This window comes from Cygnus olor, chromosome 4 (genome assembly GCF_009769625.2).
Source record: "Cygnus olor isolate bCygOlo1 chromosome 4, bCygOlo1.pri.v2, whole genome shotgun sequence".
Taxonomy (NCBI): domain Eukaryota; kingdom Metazoa; phylum Chordata; class Aves; order Anseriformes; family Anatidae; genus Cygnus; species Cygnus olor.
In genome coordinates, this window is record NC_049172.1 from 48,306,030 (window position 1) to 48,323,210 (window position 17,181).

The 17,181-nt window shown below is 36.7% G+C and overlaps 1 protein-coding gene across 1 annotated transcript in view; it reads left to right on the forward strand.

Moving 5' to 3' along the window:
- The window catches only part of LOC121070250 (rho GTPase-activating protein 7-like), a 223,539-nt gene that overhangs the window by 35,967 nt on the left and 170,391 nt on the right, over positions 1-17,181 (forward strand).

Below are 17,181 nucleotides of genomic sequence, written 5' to 3' on the forward strand. Positions count from 1 at the left end.
TTACAACCAGGTGTTTTATGCTGCTTGGTTATTAAAGTTTTTGCAATTTTAATAGCCTATGTTGTTTGTTTCCTTTTGTCTGTGTTTATGCTCTTTTTTTGGATCAAAGATGCAGAGCCAGACATAACATGCCCCACAGCTGCTCTGCTATTCCCCTACTTCCTCGATATATGCTCATTGTTCATTGCAAATGTGATTGTGCTACCGATTTTTTAACTCAACCATTAGTAAACCACAAATGTCAGAATCATATTTTCAGTGACACAATACAGACTAACACTCCATGTAACTGGAAAAAATAGGTACTTGTGGCTCAGGGAGACAGACAAAAAAACAAGCAGAAACAAGATTTTTCTCCAACACTCCTGAAGGCAATGCTTTCCAAATTTGGAGAGATAAAGATATGCTTCAAGACAAACATATATTTTAGAGAAACTAACTTTAATATTTCAAGCTGAGGAACTTAAAGGAAACTTCACTCTGCCATTTGCAATCCTTATGCTGTGATCTCTTCCTTAAAAATTCACTTGAGGGTAGAAAGGTTGAATTAGAGAGCCATGATTTGTGATCATTGCCTCTTAACCCTAGACTTTGGAAACTACATCACTACCAGACCAGCTGACCCTTCTTCAAGATTGTGTGGATCATTGATGATCCATTTAGTGGCCCCAGATCAGTTGAACTAACAGAATTGGTTCATGTCAGGTAAGCCCGTTTCAAAGCCATAGAAGTTGGTTCAGATTTTTCCAGTGGCCTGGTGCAGGGTGAGTTAGGCAAAGGGCAAGCTAGCGTTTCTGAAAATACTTGAATAAATTAAGTAATCTGCTGTGTCTATTTCTCTTGAAGCTGAACTGTTGATATTGCTCTCATGCCATTAGGAAATGACAATCACACCATGCTGAGATTCTCAAAGATATACAATTAAATCTAGGTGAATAAGTTTTCCCTGCAATATATCCGAGCTAACAACTTTTTCAAACACCTTCTCAAAATGGTGATATTCAACACTTTAAAAATATTCCTTGCTAGTTGCTGTTCACATCTGAACTTTCTACGCTACATTGACCACATGAAACTTCAGGCTGCTTGTGAAGAATAACAGAAGACCCCAAAATCTCAATTTCATATTGTCTTTAGGGTTATTTCTTTTTTATGTTATTTATTTTTCCTGTCCTGAATACTACTTTTTCCAAGGCTCTTTGTACCCTATTTTCTTGGCATGCATGAGTTTTATTCCATCTGCTTTTTTACAACGCAGCTTGTTCATTGTTAGTAACATCCTGCTTGAGTGTTTATAGTGGTGTGTTCATCCAGTTAAAATCCACCAGAAGTATATTGCCGAGATCATAGCAAGGTGCTGATTGACAATACTGTTTTGTTTTTTTTCCAGTCTGGAGCAAGTTTGAATTTCTTATTCTTTCCTTTCAGATCCTTCTCTTTCCTTATTCACAGTGATAATGAGTTTTCCTTTCCTGTGTTCTTTTTTACATCTCTTACTAGCTAAATTGTTGGCCAGAGTTTTTTACATTTTCATTCAAAAAGTCTTTTCAATGTCAATCTTACTACAACTATAGAATGCTTCAAAATGTTATATTTAGTTTAAAAATTGACTGTGTCATGTTCTGAGATTTTGTAATATTTCTAGCCACAATTACTAGAATTCTCCAGTTAATGAAATTTTGTCTTCTAGATTCAGGTGGGTAAAAAAAAATAAAAAGAATCAAAAACATACTACAATTAAGTAATCTAAAAATATTTGCAATTTTTAAGAGTGAAATTATATTCACATGAGTAATGCTTCTTTAAATGTGATCCAAATTTGTTAAATATTAGTTAAAGCATGTGATTTAATGCTGGCTCTGTCATTTTTGTCTGTTTTATCCTACCTCCTTTTTGAGAAAACTCTTCAACTTAAACCTCCAATTTGGCAGAGCCACAGATGGAATAAATAATAAATTTGCATCCATTTTTTTCCTATATATGTGTGTATATATACTATGTATGCGGGTATACATTCATATACATATATATTAATCTCCTACATCACTGTTATCATATTTACAATGTAGATACATTGAGTCTCAGGATTTACTGCCAACTTCATCTACCACTCAAACTTCCAAGCTCTTGACTATAGGTTACTTTGTGGATGCACACACTGACACAGGCTGACTGACTGAACTCGAATTGAGCAGCATGTCATTTCTGAGATAAGCACTTCTCCCCTTCTGTTCCTGCAAGGCAGCAGCTGCAGAGGGAAACTATCAGTCATCAGATCCCCAAAACAGAGATGTGCAGGCACATAATTGCGCTTCAGGCTGGATTGGGTGGCAGGAGTTCACCTCTCAGCTGGCACCAGCACAGAGCACAATGCTTTTCCTTCCTCCTGATCTGGACCATCAGAGCTGAGCACTGATGCCATTACCTGCTAAACCCCGAATGGAATTCACAGAAACAAAAACGAAAATGCTGCAGACGCAGCCCAGCCTCAGACGGACTCAAGGCCAGCTATTGCTTCGCTAATTACCTCTTCATTGGCTGTGGAGGCCCACATTTCATTTCAGGCTGTCATTTACTGCTTATTACTGCCTTGATCTTCAGTGTAAACACAGCCTGTAGATAAATGTGTTGAGAATTCAGGCATGACAATTGTGCAGTAATCTGTCACGTCAATATTTCTAATGATTTATTTATTTATTGGAACAGCTTATTTCTTCAGTGTCTTACTGTACAAGAAAATCTAGAAGTAGATAAATAAGCAGGGGGGAACGATAAAATCTAGACCTGGTTTTCCATCTAATACCTGGGCTTGCAATTTGGGAATACAGTATTTTTGCTCTTGCTGATAGAGGAAGCAAAAATCCTCAGCCAGCCCTGGTGTAAGTCACACAATGCCAATCATGGCTGAGTTATGAAATGATGTGAAAGAAAACTATATAGTGATATCCCAGTAGAATCTTTAGTGGATAGATAGATAGATAGATAGATAGATTCTTCTTTAAAGAATCTATCTTTAGTTGCAATAATTTTGGGGTGTTTTTAAAAAGAATGTACAGTGCTATTTAGTTACTAATCTATTTCTCTTACTTCCTAAAGGAGATTAGTTATCACATAATAGCAATTAGTTTATGGATGGGCTTGGTTCCAGGGTATGACTGGCAAGTATTTTGTGTAAGGCTGTATACAAAAGCAGCAATACATATCCAACAACAGTACTAACACTAAGTTGAAATGCAGTAAAGTGGTAAATCATTGAGCAAAATGCTTAGCTGCATTCAGTAATAGTAACTATACTTTCTGCCTAATCTTGCTTTACTAGTAATTTTAGTAGATAATAGTTTACTTAGTTTCCACAAAGTAATGGAGAAACTAAGGACAACATTAACAATTGGTTGGAAGGGACTTCGGGAGGTCTTTTGTCTAGCCTCCTGCTCAAACAGGGCTAGTTGTGAGGTCAGACCAGGTTGCTCAAGACTTTGCCCACTTGGATCTTGAAAACCTCTAAGGATGTGCAGCCTCTCTGGGTGACATGCTCCACTGCTGGACTCTCCTAGGTGAAAAGTTTTCACTTATATACACCCTGATCCTCTCTTGTTTCAACATTTGTACCTTTCCACTTGTGTCATAGCACCGTGCACCTTTAGGAAAGTTCTGGCTCCATCCTCATCGGTTCTGGGGGCTGCGGGGAGGGTGGCCTGAGGCCTTGCAGTGCTGAGGCTTAGGCCTATGCCAGCTTGTGGCCACAGAAGGCAGGGAGCAGAAGCACAGGAGAAGGCTGCAGCAATGGCTGGGGAGCAATTGCTGCCTGCTAATCCCACAGTCTACAGGATTAGCCATCTTTCTGACAAGCATTCATCTCACCTGCCTCTTGTTAACCATGGTAATTGATGGCTGTTTAGTGCCTTGACGTCTCAGTGTGCTGCCAGTAGGTTTCACCTCACAAATGCTGGAAGGTGAAATGACTTCCAAATGACTTTTATTTGCTTCACAACAGAATGATGCCCTGAGAATACCAGGCCCTTCAGCATACTGGGCCTTTCTCTTGCTAGTGATGAACTTTTACTACGGGTGAAGCCTATGTAGAAGGTAAAGGTTTTTGCAAGTTGCTTATCAGCAGGAGAGTCTAGGAGAAGCTGAGGAGAGTTGTGAGGGTGGCCATAGATGGAAAAAAAGCAGTTCCTGCCATTGCAGAGTAGTGGAGAAAGATTTGGCCTAAATGAGAGACTAGGGGGACTATCATACCATCTCCAAGGGGGAGGAAAAAAAAATAAAAAGTCTGTCACAAAGAGTGAAAATTGGCAAAAATAAGAATTAATGAGTTCAAGCTAAAGAAAGATTGTGATTCCACATTAGAACTGTTTTTTTTTTTTAGTGCTGAGGAAGGTAGCACTGGAATAAAACCTCCTTTGCTTGGGGCATATGTGGTGGTTTGTAAGAGGAGCTGAAGGACCATCTGTCAAGTATGACAGTGCTGTCATTGAGAGGGAGACAGATGACATTGCATTTCAAGATCTCTTCGAGTTGTATTTTTAATAGATTTATGACTTTCTATTGTTAGCTCATTAATAGTGTATATAAATGTGTGATGTTTGCTATTGTATAGTAATGCAGTTGGAATCCATTTTGTTGATGGTTTCAGATAAAAATGATCAGTAGACTTGGGAAGCTGAACTTGCTGTTGAAAAAGCAATGAATGCTTAAAACTAAGTAAACAATATATACTCATTTAAATGTTTATGGGAAATTGCTTTAGTGGCCATCATGGGGAGCATCTTTGGGTGTGGAGTTTGGATAGAAATGCTAAAGGAAAATGAGTATTTAAAGTGGATGACAGAGAAAAATCTAAGAAAAGAAATTTTTAAGTGGTAAATAAATTCAAGGATTCAGAAAGGTAGCTACAGAAGAATGAGGCTTTCAAAGTAACTTTGTCTTCTGTTTGTGTGTTACATTGGCTATGTCCTTTGATGTGAATGGATAGCCCACCCTAGGGGCTAGTTTACAGGCCAGTGTATGTGTCTGAGTGAGCCCTCAATGCCATGCGCTGTGCACAGATCAGTCCGATTAAGGAACATTTTATAGCTAGAATAATTCCAGTATGCATAAACATATTTCAAAGGCATACATGAAATAGCTGAATATATTATAAAGGAAAGCTGAATAACTTGTCTGAACCACAGACTTTTACAAAATTCCAGTCAACCACTTACCACATGATCAGACACTTAGCTTTGATGAATTTCAGACAACAATATGCAGAAGACAGATGATATTAAGTGGTGTCTGAGGTAAACAAAGTTTTTTGGTTCTTTTTACCCAATTTGGGACATTATCAGTCCCGCAGAAGCAATCTTGTAATTGCTGTAGAATTTCAAAGAAGCTGGCTTGACTGCAGCATCTTGGCTATTTAATGCAGGAAATATCTTAGCTGTAAAATACAGAGCAGGCCATATAAAGGATGATCCAGCTTCCTTTGATTCTGTAATTTCTCAAAACCTCTGATTGCCATTTATTACAATTTTCTAAGAATTCAGAGTTGAAGAGAGAGCATGCACTATAAAGGCTTTCAGAGCTATTTAGAATCTCCTCATGTGGCTGAAAAGAAATAACTGTTCACTTGATCGACAGTTTCCCCTCCCCACATATTTGTTCTCAGTCACAGTTTGGGGGCTTGATTTATGTATGACTAGGCTTTCATGTAGTTAAGTTTACAAGGCTGAAACGAAAATCTGATTTTGCAATCCTTTTGTTGAAATGGCTTTGCTGAAGTGAGATCTGAATATTTAAAGTTGTTGAGTATTAACCCAAACCTGAACTCTAACTTTGTTTCAGTCTTATTCAGAAATAGAAATTTTATCATTCTCCAAGACCAAGATTTTTACCTCCAGCTGCTCAGTCACCAATAATGGTTCTTATAAATAAAAATGTGCTGCAGGTTGTGACACAAAACTACCCTTAGTTCAAATCTTACTGTGCAGAAGTAATTTAATAAGAAAGTAATTGTCACTGGGACAATCTAATTTTCACATGGGAAAGAATGAGTTCTTTTCCAAGAAAACAAGGCACTTAGAATCCTTTCACTGAATATAAAATATTAGCTATGGATTTTCTCATGCTATCATATTCTCCTACAGGCTTGTGACAAAAAAAAAAAAGTATCTCTGGCATTTCATCAGCTATATAGACTGGCAAAGCTAAAAAAGGATGCATGTGTGAATTGAGGGGCAGGGTACAGAAAATGACTGCTTTTTTTTTTTTTTTTTTTTTTCACAATACTCTCTTTCAAACTCTCCCCAGCTATTCTAGAATGTTGAGATTCCCCTAAGTTCTTTGTGGTGGTGTCCTGAAGAAAAACATTGGAGAAACCCTCAGACTCTTCAATGCCTGTAAAGTTAGAGTAACCTCATCCTTAAAAATAAGGTTACACTTATGTGGTCACTTAGCACCAACATAAATCCAAGCTGTTGGAAGAAATAAAAATCAGTGCCACTTTTTGTCCCTCCTCTTCGGCCTGGACTGATATTTGCATGGTTACAGAGATCCTTCCACACTGGGGAACTGATCCTGCTCGGCACTGCTCCTTTCCCAGGGAGTGTGTTCAGATGAATCCCTGCTGTCTCTCTACTGGAGACTTGTGCTGGCAAAAGGGAGGTGAGGGGTGGCCAGGGAGAGAAGACAAGGGAACTGCAACTAATAGTAAAACTGTGAATTTTGGAAAAATTGAAGCAATCATGGCCTATATCAGATCATGGTTCAGATATCCGTTTTATACAACCAAGTTTGGGCAGAGCTATAAACAGAACAAAGTTACTAAACAAGTTAGTCCTCATCACGGTGTTATATATGAATCTTGAAATACTAAACTCTTACTAATATCATGTAAGGTAAAAGAAAAGGCAAAAGTATATTTTAAATTATTGACTACTGTAAGGTTTAACAGTGGATTTACTATATAATAGTAAACATCCATTAGAGTTTGTCTTCATACTAAAAAGAATGTTTGAAAGGAAGAAATGAGCAGTGTTTGAAATCCATGGAGCAGTACAGCCATCTCATTGCTAGAGTCAAAATCAAGTGCACTTGTATAGTCTTAATTAGGATCAGTCTAAATATAGTAAATATAGAGAAGCTGAGCAGAACACTTGGAGTAACAGAAAAGCACCAGTCTTGCAGCAGCATGGGGAGGCAAAACTGAAAGGCAAGCAAGTAGATCTTTGAGTTTGGGGGCTTTCAAAGTGTTTGACCACAACTCTTTCCATTTCTGAACATAGTCCTTAATTGTACAAAGAGACAATTTTGGAGATGCATGTGCCATAGTAAATACTCTCATTGTTACAATGATATTATGGGACTTCACACTGGTTAAGCCCTGCAGTAAAAGTGTCATTCAGTTTTATAAATGTTTTCTCGATAGACTGATAACTAAATCAATAGTGTCATGCAAGTCACGTGCAATCATAGGTAGCATTCTGAGAATCTATTCCACTGTTTTTATTTCAGAGAACAAATTGACTCAAAAAGAAACAGTTTTATTTTGAAGTTCAATGTATCTAAGTGAGTTCAGTCTTACTAGAAAAGAGTTTAAATTCTCAGCTTCCCCCCTCTATTTGTCACAAAATGCTTGCACTAGAAAAATATGACTGATACAACTTCTGGAACTTTGTTCCCTTGTCCCTATATGTGCCATAGCAGTAAGTGTAAGAAAATCTTTAAACAATTCTTTCAGGTCACTTGCATGACTTTCAAAATCTTCAGTCAGTGCATTTTTTCTGATGAAATGAACCATAAATAACACCAAAATATTGCAACAGATTTCCAGACAGTACCCTTTGCTTATAAGGGTGGTCTGTGCAAAAACAGAATATTAACAGTGTAGGAAAAGTTTTGTATATTGCAAAGCTTCTGTGATGTTTGCCCTTCTACATTTGCGCAAAATAACTCCGCTCTAACATTTTTGTTGTTTTCTTTGATTTTTGTTGATCTTCAGTGCTCCACTTTAGTGCTACTGAATAACACAACTAAGAAGAGGTGCAGAATAGTACAATGAACTTATATATACTTTTGCCTATCTTGGTGACTGGGCAAAAAGACTGTAAGTAGGTCTTGTCACAGCACATGCAGAACATCCCACATCACATCACCCCTTTCAACCTGTAACCTTAAACTTCTTGTTTTAATAGGGTTAGCATTTTAACCATCTAAGGCACTTTTATTTCTCACCTGGAAGAAATTGAGTGGTTTATGGAGTTTGATTCTTTTGTGATGCTGTGATACTTTCCTTACTGCATAAATTAAGTCCATCCTGTAGCAGAGCAGATTAACTGGTGACTCATTTAAAATAGGCATCATGCAGTTGGTTTCATACTTTTTGTGCCTTGATCCTGCTGTTTTTTTAGACATGGAGTTGTCTGGACTCCCTGAGAGCCACTGCGGTCAATACATACCTGTTGATATCGTATAACTTTCTGTACAAGACTCTAGCTCTTCTGTCAACAGTGATTCCCCAAACTCAGTCTTTTCATACCCTCAGCTCTGAAGTTTCTTATTTTCTTTGTTTTCTCTTTACAGAGGTCTCCATGATCTCTCCCAGAATACTGGGAATAGTATTCTTTGCTGGATGTACCTTATCTTAGTTTTCCTCGATTCCCTTTCTCTCTTAATGGCCTTCTCCAGATACAAGAGGCATCACAAACTGTTTGTGTTTGGTGGACAGACCTAGTAAATTTCCCACGTAAATTGCTAACTTGAGCAAGATTACAGAAAAGAGAATGATAAATGCAGATTCTTCTGTCTCTATCTAGATATCTAAATACATGACTGGATTCTCAGAAGCCATAAGCACTGGACTCATTTCAGTGAGCTGCAGGTTATTACAAAATGTTCCTACATTTTGTCATTCAAGATATACAAATTCTCAGGAAAATCTTGGTAATGAGCTAGTGCAATCTAGTTTTTTTAATAGTCTCTCCAGGTAAATATTTGTAATATTTGTTTCTATATTTAGAAAAGAATGCCAAATTTAAACCTATCATCAATGTACAAAGTCTCTTTGCTTTGCAAATCAGAGTGTATGCATGTATGTGTGTGTTTGTTTATGTGACTGTGTATACAAAGAAATATAAATAGACCCACAGGACTTAGAAGAGCAATATAAAACTAAAATGAAAGGCAGAAGCAGTTAAATATTTATATTTTTACCCCCCAAAATTAGAAAAAAGGTGAATGATAACTTGGAATTCTTCAAGCTAAGCCCTCATGTGGCAAAACTTACAAGATTAAGTAACTAGATAAACCTGCTCCCTTCATCTGATAATTTGTTATAGTTTTTGTATAACAGCACATTTCTTCCATAGCGCCTTCTAGTTTTGCATAAGCATTTTTCTCAGAAAGAAAAGCAAATATAGTGAATATTCTGCAGGCTCTTAAGTTACCAGAACTTCATACACTGAATAGAAACTCATCTCCTTCCACACACAAAAAAATAGGGAGATTGATTAAGATATTATTAGCCAGTGGATTGTGTTGTGGTTGTTCTTTTTAATAGTATTTTTTTTCATTTACTGAAATCGCATTCATATTAATGAACAGATAACTTACCTAAAAAGACTGAGTTGATGGTGCAACCTGTATTCTCAGAACTCTTAGCACGGTTAGCATGATAACCATCTAAGGCACTTCTGTTTCTCACCTGGAAAAAGTCAGAGTGTAATATGATTTTATGTTTTTTAATACTTATTTCTGTCTGAAGCCTGATTCAAAGCCCATTGCAATCAGTGGAAAGAGTACCATTAATTTTAGGAGACTGCTCAGTACTATAATTGCAATATCTTCAGGTATTGTGGTATAGTATCACTAACAGACTTCATATAAGTATTACCTGGTTTCTAATATTTTCATTGTTAAATTGAAGGACAAACTAGGTGTTATATTCATACCTCTTCCCCTGTATTCTTTGAACTGTCTTCAGTGCAGTGTAAAACTGAAAGCATTAGGTTCACTTTCTGTTCATAAATAATTCCTTATGTCCAGGTTTAGGCACCATCTATGCCTAGAAGATATTACAGCAAAGCTAAAATAGTATCAACCTAACAGTGTCAATATATTCATTACGAATAGAAAGTTTTATTGCACATAGTAGTCAAGACCTGTTGTGGCTGAGTCTGTATTTCATTTCTAAGAAACACCTGTATTAAATTTTACAATCACTTTAGGTATATTCACTTCAATTTCACTTCATCATTATAAGGAACAAATTAAAACTTCTACTTAGTATCAAGAGATGTCAGAATTTATTTTCTTTCAGAAGTGACTGACTTTTCTTGAATACCAGTGGGACTTTTTTTTTTTATTATTTTAAATTGTGCTTACTCCCACAACATTAAGAAGGGTGTTCAGTTGGTCCACCCCCTGCCCCTCCTCCCCCCCCACACATTGTTCACACTTTTGCCTTGAAATATTTAGAATTGCTATTTAATCTTAATACATAGTTTGTGAGAAAAAGAACAAACATCAGAAATGGGTGTAAGTCCTCAGTAACTCTTCGCATTTCAAATGGTAGAATTCTGGTATAACATTTTTAAAACATTATAAAACAATACAAATTATCATAATAGATAAACTTGAAGAGATTCACAATGATTTATGATTAATTTACTTAAATTTTCTCACATGTTGTTCCTTGTAGCTGATATAATTTGGAGTTTGGACCATGCACAGCCTCATAGATCTGATTCCTAATTCATTTGATTTCAGTAGATATGAGGACCCATGTGAATGATCATTGGCATCAATTCTTGATTTACCTGAACTATCTAGTTTGATAAGTCAAAGAAAAATAAGTGTAAATAAAATTGCAAAGACCAGAACAGGTTTCCTGAAGGACAAACCCTTCCTCTGATTTAACTGCAAAAACAAGACCGTTCTCCTCCTATCAACCTACAAAATAGACATGTAATATATAAATGCGCAAATATATAAATGCACAAACATATTTGTTTATTTGTAAAACATACACCAACAACAGATATATATCCAAGCAAAATTTCATAATGTCAGTACTCTGGTTTAATTTCTGACAATTAAAATGAAGTCACTATTTTGCCTTGTGGTATGGCCCTGCTAGATTTTCAGCATAATATGAAAGCAGTAAGATGTTCACTGAAGTAGTTTGTTTTTGACTTTGCACAAAATAACCAAACCAGAGGTGTTTTTTGCAATATCAAGAATGCAGCATCTGTCATCTTTCACTTGTGAGGTTCTATATAACTGCAATATTTTTCCAGTCTGATAATAAGTGCTCAGATTACTGTCATAATATTCTCCACAAAGCACAAGTCTTTCCCCTTGTAGCAAGCAGAGGTAGCAGGGGGTCCAGTAAAGGTAAAAACTTGTCTTTTGCTTAGTTTGTCAGTCATAGCCAGCATGACTCTTAGAACGCATATAGTGCCAATTTACAAAATACGAAGAAGGAAATCAGAAAGTAACTGAATATTGTCTATGCTGAAAAGAGCATGATTAATGATTTTATGTTTTCACTATATTATTTCACCCATTGAAGACCCATAATGTTCGTGTTGTGCTCTGTACCCTTATGCGATTTGATTTTGGCGAATTTTCATAGTCATAACGCTGACATGATCCTAAATCAGGAATGACTACTGGGAGTTCAGTGTCATCAGACCAGCTACTGTAAACAAGTGTAACTGCAAAGAAAGAGAGCTGGATTTCATCCTCTGTGGTTTTTTTTAAACACTATTTTATAAATCTTATACTTTAGATTATTTGTTAGTTAAAACTGGTTGTTAATTTTAGGTTTGATTTATCTTCTGTTGATTACCTGAATTAGCTCCACCAATTATTCTTTCCTTTACTATTGCAGGAGAATAGATATAACGTTAACGCAGTAATGACAGACTGTGTAGTCTATGTTTTCCATTCCAGTATCTACCCATGGTAATATGACGTTAGCTAGAGACTGACCCTGCTTGACTTAGTTGTACAGTGCAGAGCTGTTGTGTTTCAAGAGCAACCACTTCATGCATAACTACTGCCTGCAGTCCCTGATGAGTTTACACAGCCAAGTGATAATAATTCCTCAGATTATTCTGTCACAAGATTTTTGAGTGACTTTCCATTTCATCAATAGTGAATTGCTGAATTTCACTGTTAAAATAACATCTCTGCTAGATGGTTTATTTGGCCAACATGAAACGTGGAGAACTACATTCAAATCTGTCTCAACCAATATGGAGTACAGCCTACAGGCTGAGCATGTGTTTAGGCAAAAATGTCTGTAGAAAGGAAGTTACTAGGCTTTTGTTTAGGTTAAATTAGTTTAGAACATGAAAGATGGCAAGTTTATGCAGTGGAAATCAGGTGAAATTCAGGAGACCTTATTTGTGAAGAGCACACAGGCTTGAAAGATCTTGGGAAAGGTTGGGGAAGTGGAGAAGCTTCACCTCACTTCTAGTCCTGAAATCTTTGAGTTCCTGGCATTTTCCAGCTTGGGTAGATTCGGATTTTATGTTCTGTATCATTTTTCAGTGCTTTTTCCTCTCTTTCTAGAGAATACAGCACTATTGCTGAAGGAAGAAGCCATTTATTTTTGTCTGGAACTGTAAACAGCATGCATTTTATTAAAAGGTTGTCTTTCAGAGGTAGATTTTCAGATGCTATTGTATTTATTAACTTTCTTTTCCAGAAGGATATGGTTGTGAAGGTCACAATTTATACATTATATAGAAATCAAGTGTCTCTGAAGTCTTAACTTCTGCAAACATAACTCATTTATAGGTTTAATGGGAATTAAAAAGTGCATGTTATGGAGGGAACTGTAAACCAGTGCTACAGAATACATTATGTTTGGAAATATTTAGTCAGCTATTTAAATTGCTTATGAGAAGAATCAGAAAAAAAGTTACTTTCCCAAAAATGTGTGTGAATGTGTGTTGACATCTGCATGCATGAGCACACCTGTGCATGTGTACATCAGTGTATGTTTATGTTATTTGTTCCATTTTCAGTCTATTCTAAATATTTGTTCAAAATATGATTTACAATAGTAACCTTACTGTGATCTTTGCTGGTGTCTTGGACTTGTGTCTTGTGTCAAAAAGGAATGGAGTGCTTCAGTTTTCTCATTGTATTTTAATATTCTCCACTCAGAACACTCCCCTAATATAATGGAGAATAGGACTCCAATATGGCACTGTAAAGTATGAGTGTAAAATTTAGAGAAAGATAACATTTTTAGGTAGTTTTCAAAGCCTGTGACCTGAACACTGCAGTGTAGAAGGACTGAAATTACACCTTGGCTGGTCTCTTTTGTTTCTGAGTAGGTTACAATCATCATATTGTACTGATAACACGCATACAAAAGTTGCAATCTTAAAAAAAAAAAAGAGGTATTTTGTATTTTTAGAAATACTCTACGTCAGTTGCTGTCTATCCACAAAACATTCAAAATCAAAAATATAACATTTTGCACAAAGAACTTTATATGCAGACATTGGCAGGTGTTAGTGCAGAGTGTTATTGCTGTAGTGACACCTATTAAACAACCTTAGTTTGCAGATTTAAGCACAAAGGAGCTTGGTAGCAAAAAGACAAACAAACATTTGAAGACATAGGAGTACTTAGGGGGAAAAAATAGTGTTATTCTTTTCAATGACAATATAAACTCCAAAATGGCAAAAGCGTCTAAAAAGAGGCTGAATCTCATCTGTAGCCACATTTCCCGAAATATTTTCATTGTATTAGCATTGTATGCTGATGCTAGTAACAGGGCTTGTGAAATGTTTTCCTTGTAAAAATGTTTGGATTTCTTTTAATATGAACTTAACTTTGGGGATGAAATACTTAATTTAGGAGTAATTCTAGCTTGTTTCATTCTGGGAATGACTACAATACAATGTTCTACAATGTTCTAAACATATGAATACATTCAAATTCAACTAACTCCTTTTTCACAGCAGGGAGTATACAAATTGAAAGAACTATTGCTTTTTCCAGTTTGTGACCTAAAGCGATTCCTCATTTTGTGCAGATGTTGAAAATAAAATCTCCAGACAAGTTTAAAGTTTAACCTACCCTGTATGTTCATCATACATTCTTGAATTGCCCAGTACAAATGCCTGAAGGCAGAAATTAAGGTTTTAAGGGTCATTTTCAAACAGTTACCTTCTAATACTTAAGTTCTGATTTCATAATGCTAAAGGTAGAATTTCTGTTTAATTCTATAAATGTCATTTATATGATTGTATACTAATTTGGAAAGTAACTAACTGCCAGAGTAGGAAAATGTGAGAGACTGGATGCAAAGGAAATACTATGTTTTCAAATGAAAACGAATTGCTAATGTCTTGCTGGCTTTGGATCATATCACACTTTGGTAATAAAATCTCAGAATATACACACAAGAGAGAGACAGAAAAGACAAATAGGCTATAAAGCTCTTGGAAATTTATTAAATAATATCAAGGCTAAAAATGTCTAAACATAAATTAATCTCCTAATAATATTTATTTAGTCTGTTGTATTGAATCTCCAACTCAAGATTAGCCTTCTTTTATTTGTATATGTTTTTTTCGGTATAATTTTTAGGCTTATATGTACACAATTTAATAGCAACACGGCTAAACAGAAGGAGATTATTGTGCTATTCAGTAAAATGTGAAAACAAGTTAGTTAAAATGTTGAAACTTCTCATGACAAGGTTGAGGTCAACAGCAGTCAGAACCACAAACCATTGGTAGGACTACTGAACAGAATAGCTGAATACCATACTGATAATATTATTGTTTCCGAAAGAGGTGCTTGCTTGCAAAGCCAGCCGGTTGTGTCAAGCCTGAATATCACTTTGAGCAATATTTTGCCACCTATTCATTTCAGCAGATTCTTTTCTAGCATTCTCAATCTGCTACATGCAGAGCAAGCTTATAGTTTGTTTGGCAGGAAGAGTCGAACAATTTGCTTGAAGAAAACTCCATTTGTGTTTTTTCATTTTATTTTTCTTTGTGTAAAATATCTACTATCTCTGCAATCTGGAAAAACAAAACAAAGCAAAACAAAACAAAAACATCCATTCACCACCACTCATTTTGTTGTGGTAGGGCAATTAGTTTTGTCTATCAGTCAGTTATGAATTTTATGTTGATTACCCTTTCCAGTGTTGTATTTCCAATCAAACCTAAATGGGGTGAAATCCAGCTGGCAACCGCTCATAAGTGGTGTTCCCCAGGGGTCGCTGTTGGGGCCCATCCTCTTTAATATCTTGGATGAGGGAATTGAGTGCACCCTTGGTAAGTTTGCAGATGACACCAAGTTGGGGGGAAGTGTCAATCTGCCAGAGAGTAGGAAGGCCCTGCAGAGGGGCCTGGACAGGATGGGTCAATGGGCAGAGGCCAATGGGATGAAGTTCAATGTGGCTAAGTTCTGGGTCCTGCACTTTGGCTACAACAATGCCATGCAATGCTACAGGCTTGGGGGAGAGTGGCTTGAAAGCTGTGCAGAGGAAAAGGACCTGGGGCTGCTGATTGATGCTCCCCTGAACATGAGGCAGGAGTGTGCCCAGGTGGCCAAGAAGGCCAATGGCATCCTGGCTTGTATCAGGAATAGTGTAGTCAGCAGGACCAGGGAGGTGATCATCCCCTTGTACTCTGCTCTGGTGAAGCTGCACCTCAAGTGCTGTGTTCATCTTGGGGCCCCTCACTACAAGAAGGACATCGAGGCCCTGGAGCATGTCCAGAGAAGGGCTACGAAGCTGATGAAGGACCTGGAACACAAGTCCTATGAGGAGCAGCTGAGGGAAGTGGAGTTGTTTAGTTTGGAGAAGAGGAGGCTCAGGGGAGACCTTATTAGCAGCAACTGGTTCTCTCTAGATTGTGACTTTGCTGTGCACACTTTACAACAAGGGCAAACTGGCTACCACATCACCCAGCATGGGGAGTATAAATCCACAGCACAAAGAAGGTCCTCTCTCTTTCATTAGCAGACTCTGCTGTGCATTCTGCACCTTTGTGGATTAGATGAAGTAACTGTTCTGACTATTATAAACTTTGAACATCAATTAGATCAGTTAAAATGATGATGCATGGGGTTTCAATGAATCTTTTTGGGACACTGTTTTCAGTTTGAAAGAAAGTGAAATTTAAACCAAGTCACTGATTGCTACGTCATTTTGAGGTAATATTGTTACAGGATCATTCTAAACTCAGTTCGGGTTCATCAGGATGTCCTGCAAACATGTAAGCTTTTTCAGCAACCCAATCCAAAATATCATGTTCTAATGAAAAATGAAATGCAGTCTTCTTGGGTTTGGCCTTTGCTATGAACATTACACATAACTCTGCTATGGACTGAGAGATCTGTATTTCTGCTTTTCTAAGATTTGGTTAAGTAACATTTGGTCAACCTTGTCTTCACATATAGACCACGTAGACCATGTTTTATAAAACTGTTTTATCCATACTGTTCCTTAAATTCTAACTGGAGACATTTAATTCATGTTTAGCAAAGTCTTTGAAGCAGTCTATAAAAAACTGCTATCAGTTTTATTACTGCTAACTAAATGGAGAAATCTCTGTATAACGGGAAAAACAGTTTAGTAACTATCAGAACTGGCTAATATAGGCATTTATATTCCCTACTTCTGGGACACAATGAAGCAATTATAACATCTTTGTTTCCTTTTCTCAAGAAGGATTTGTAAAAATATTATTTCAAGTGAGTTAATAGAACTTCCCATTTTCTAATTTCCTGTTGTGGAAATCCGTACAGGAACCAGTGGAGGTTTTCATATTCCTGAATTTTGAGGCAGGCTAGCTGGCTAACTTTTGTGATAACACTCTATATAAAAGAAAAAGACAGGGAGGAACTCCTTGAGAACATTATTTACTCCATCTAATTGAAGACCTTGCTTTGAGCTGCCCTTTTGAAGATCATTTTTGTCTCCATTTGCTACAAATGGAGCACAGGAAAATAAACTGCGTGAACTAGATGTTCAAAGCTGTCATTTTAACATCCCTCATCCCTCTCCCCAGTCAAAGTATCTACTATGCTGTGTTTTCTATAGAGGTAATGTATCTTGTGTGTATTGAAAATTTCCAACCAAAAAAAAAAATTGAGCAGAAAAGAGTTCAGCAAAAAACTACAAAGCATAGTTATGCTGATGTGCTCCAGAAGGAA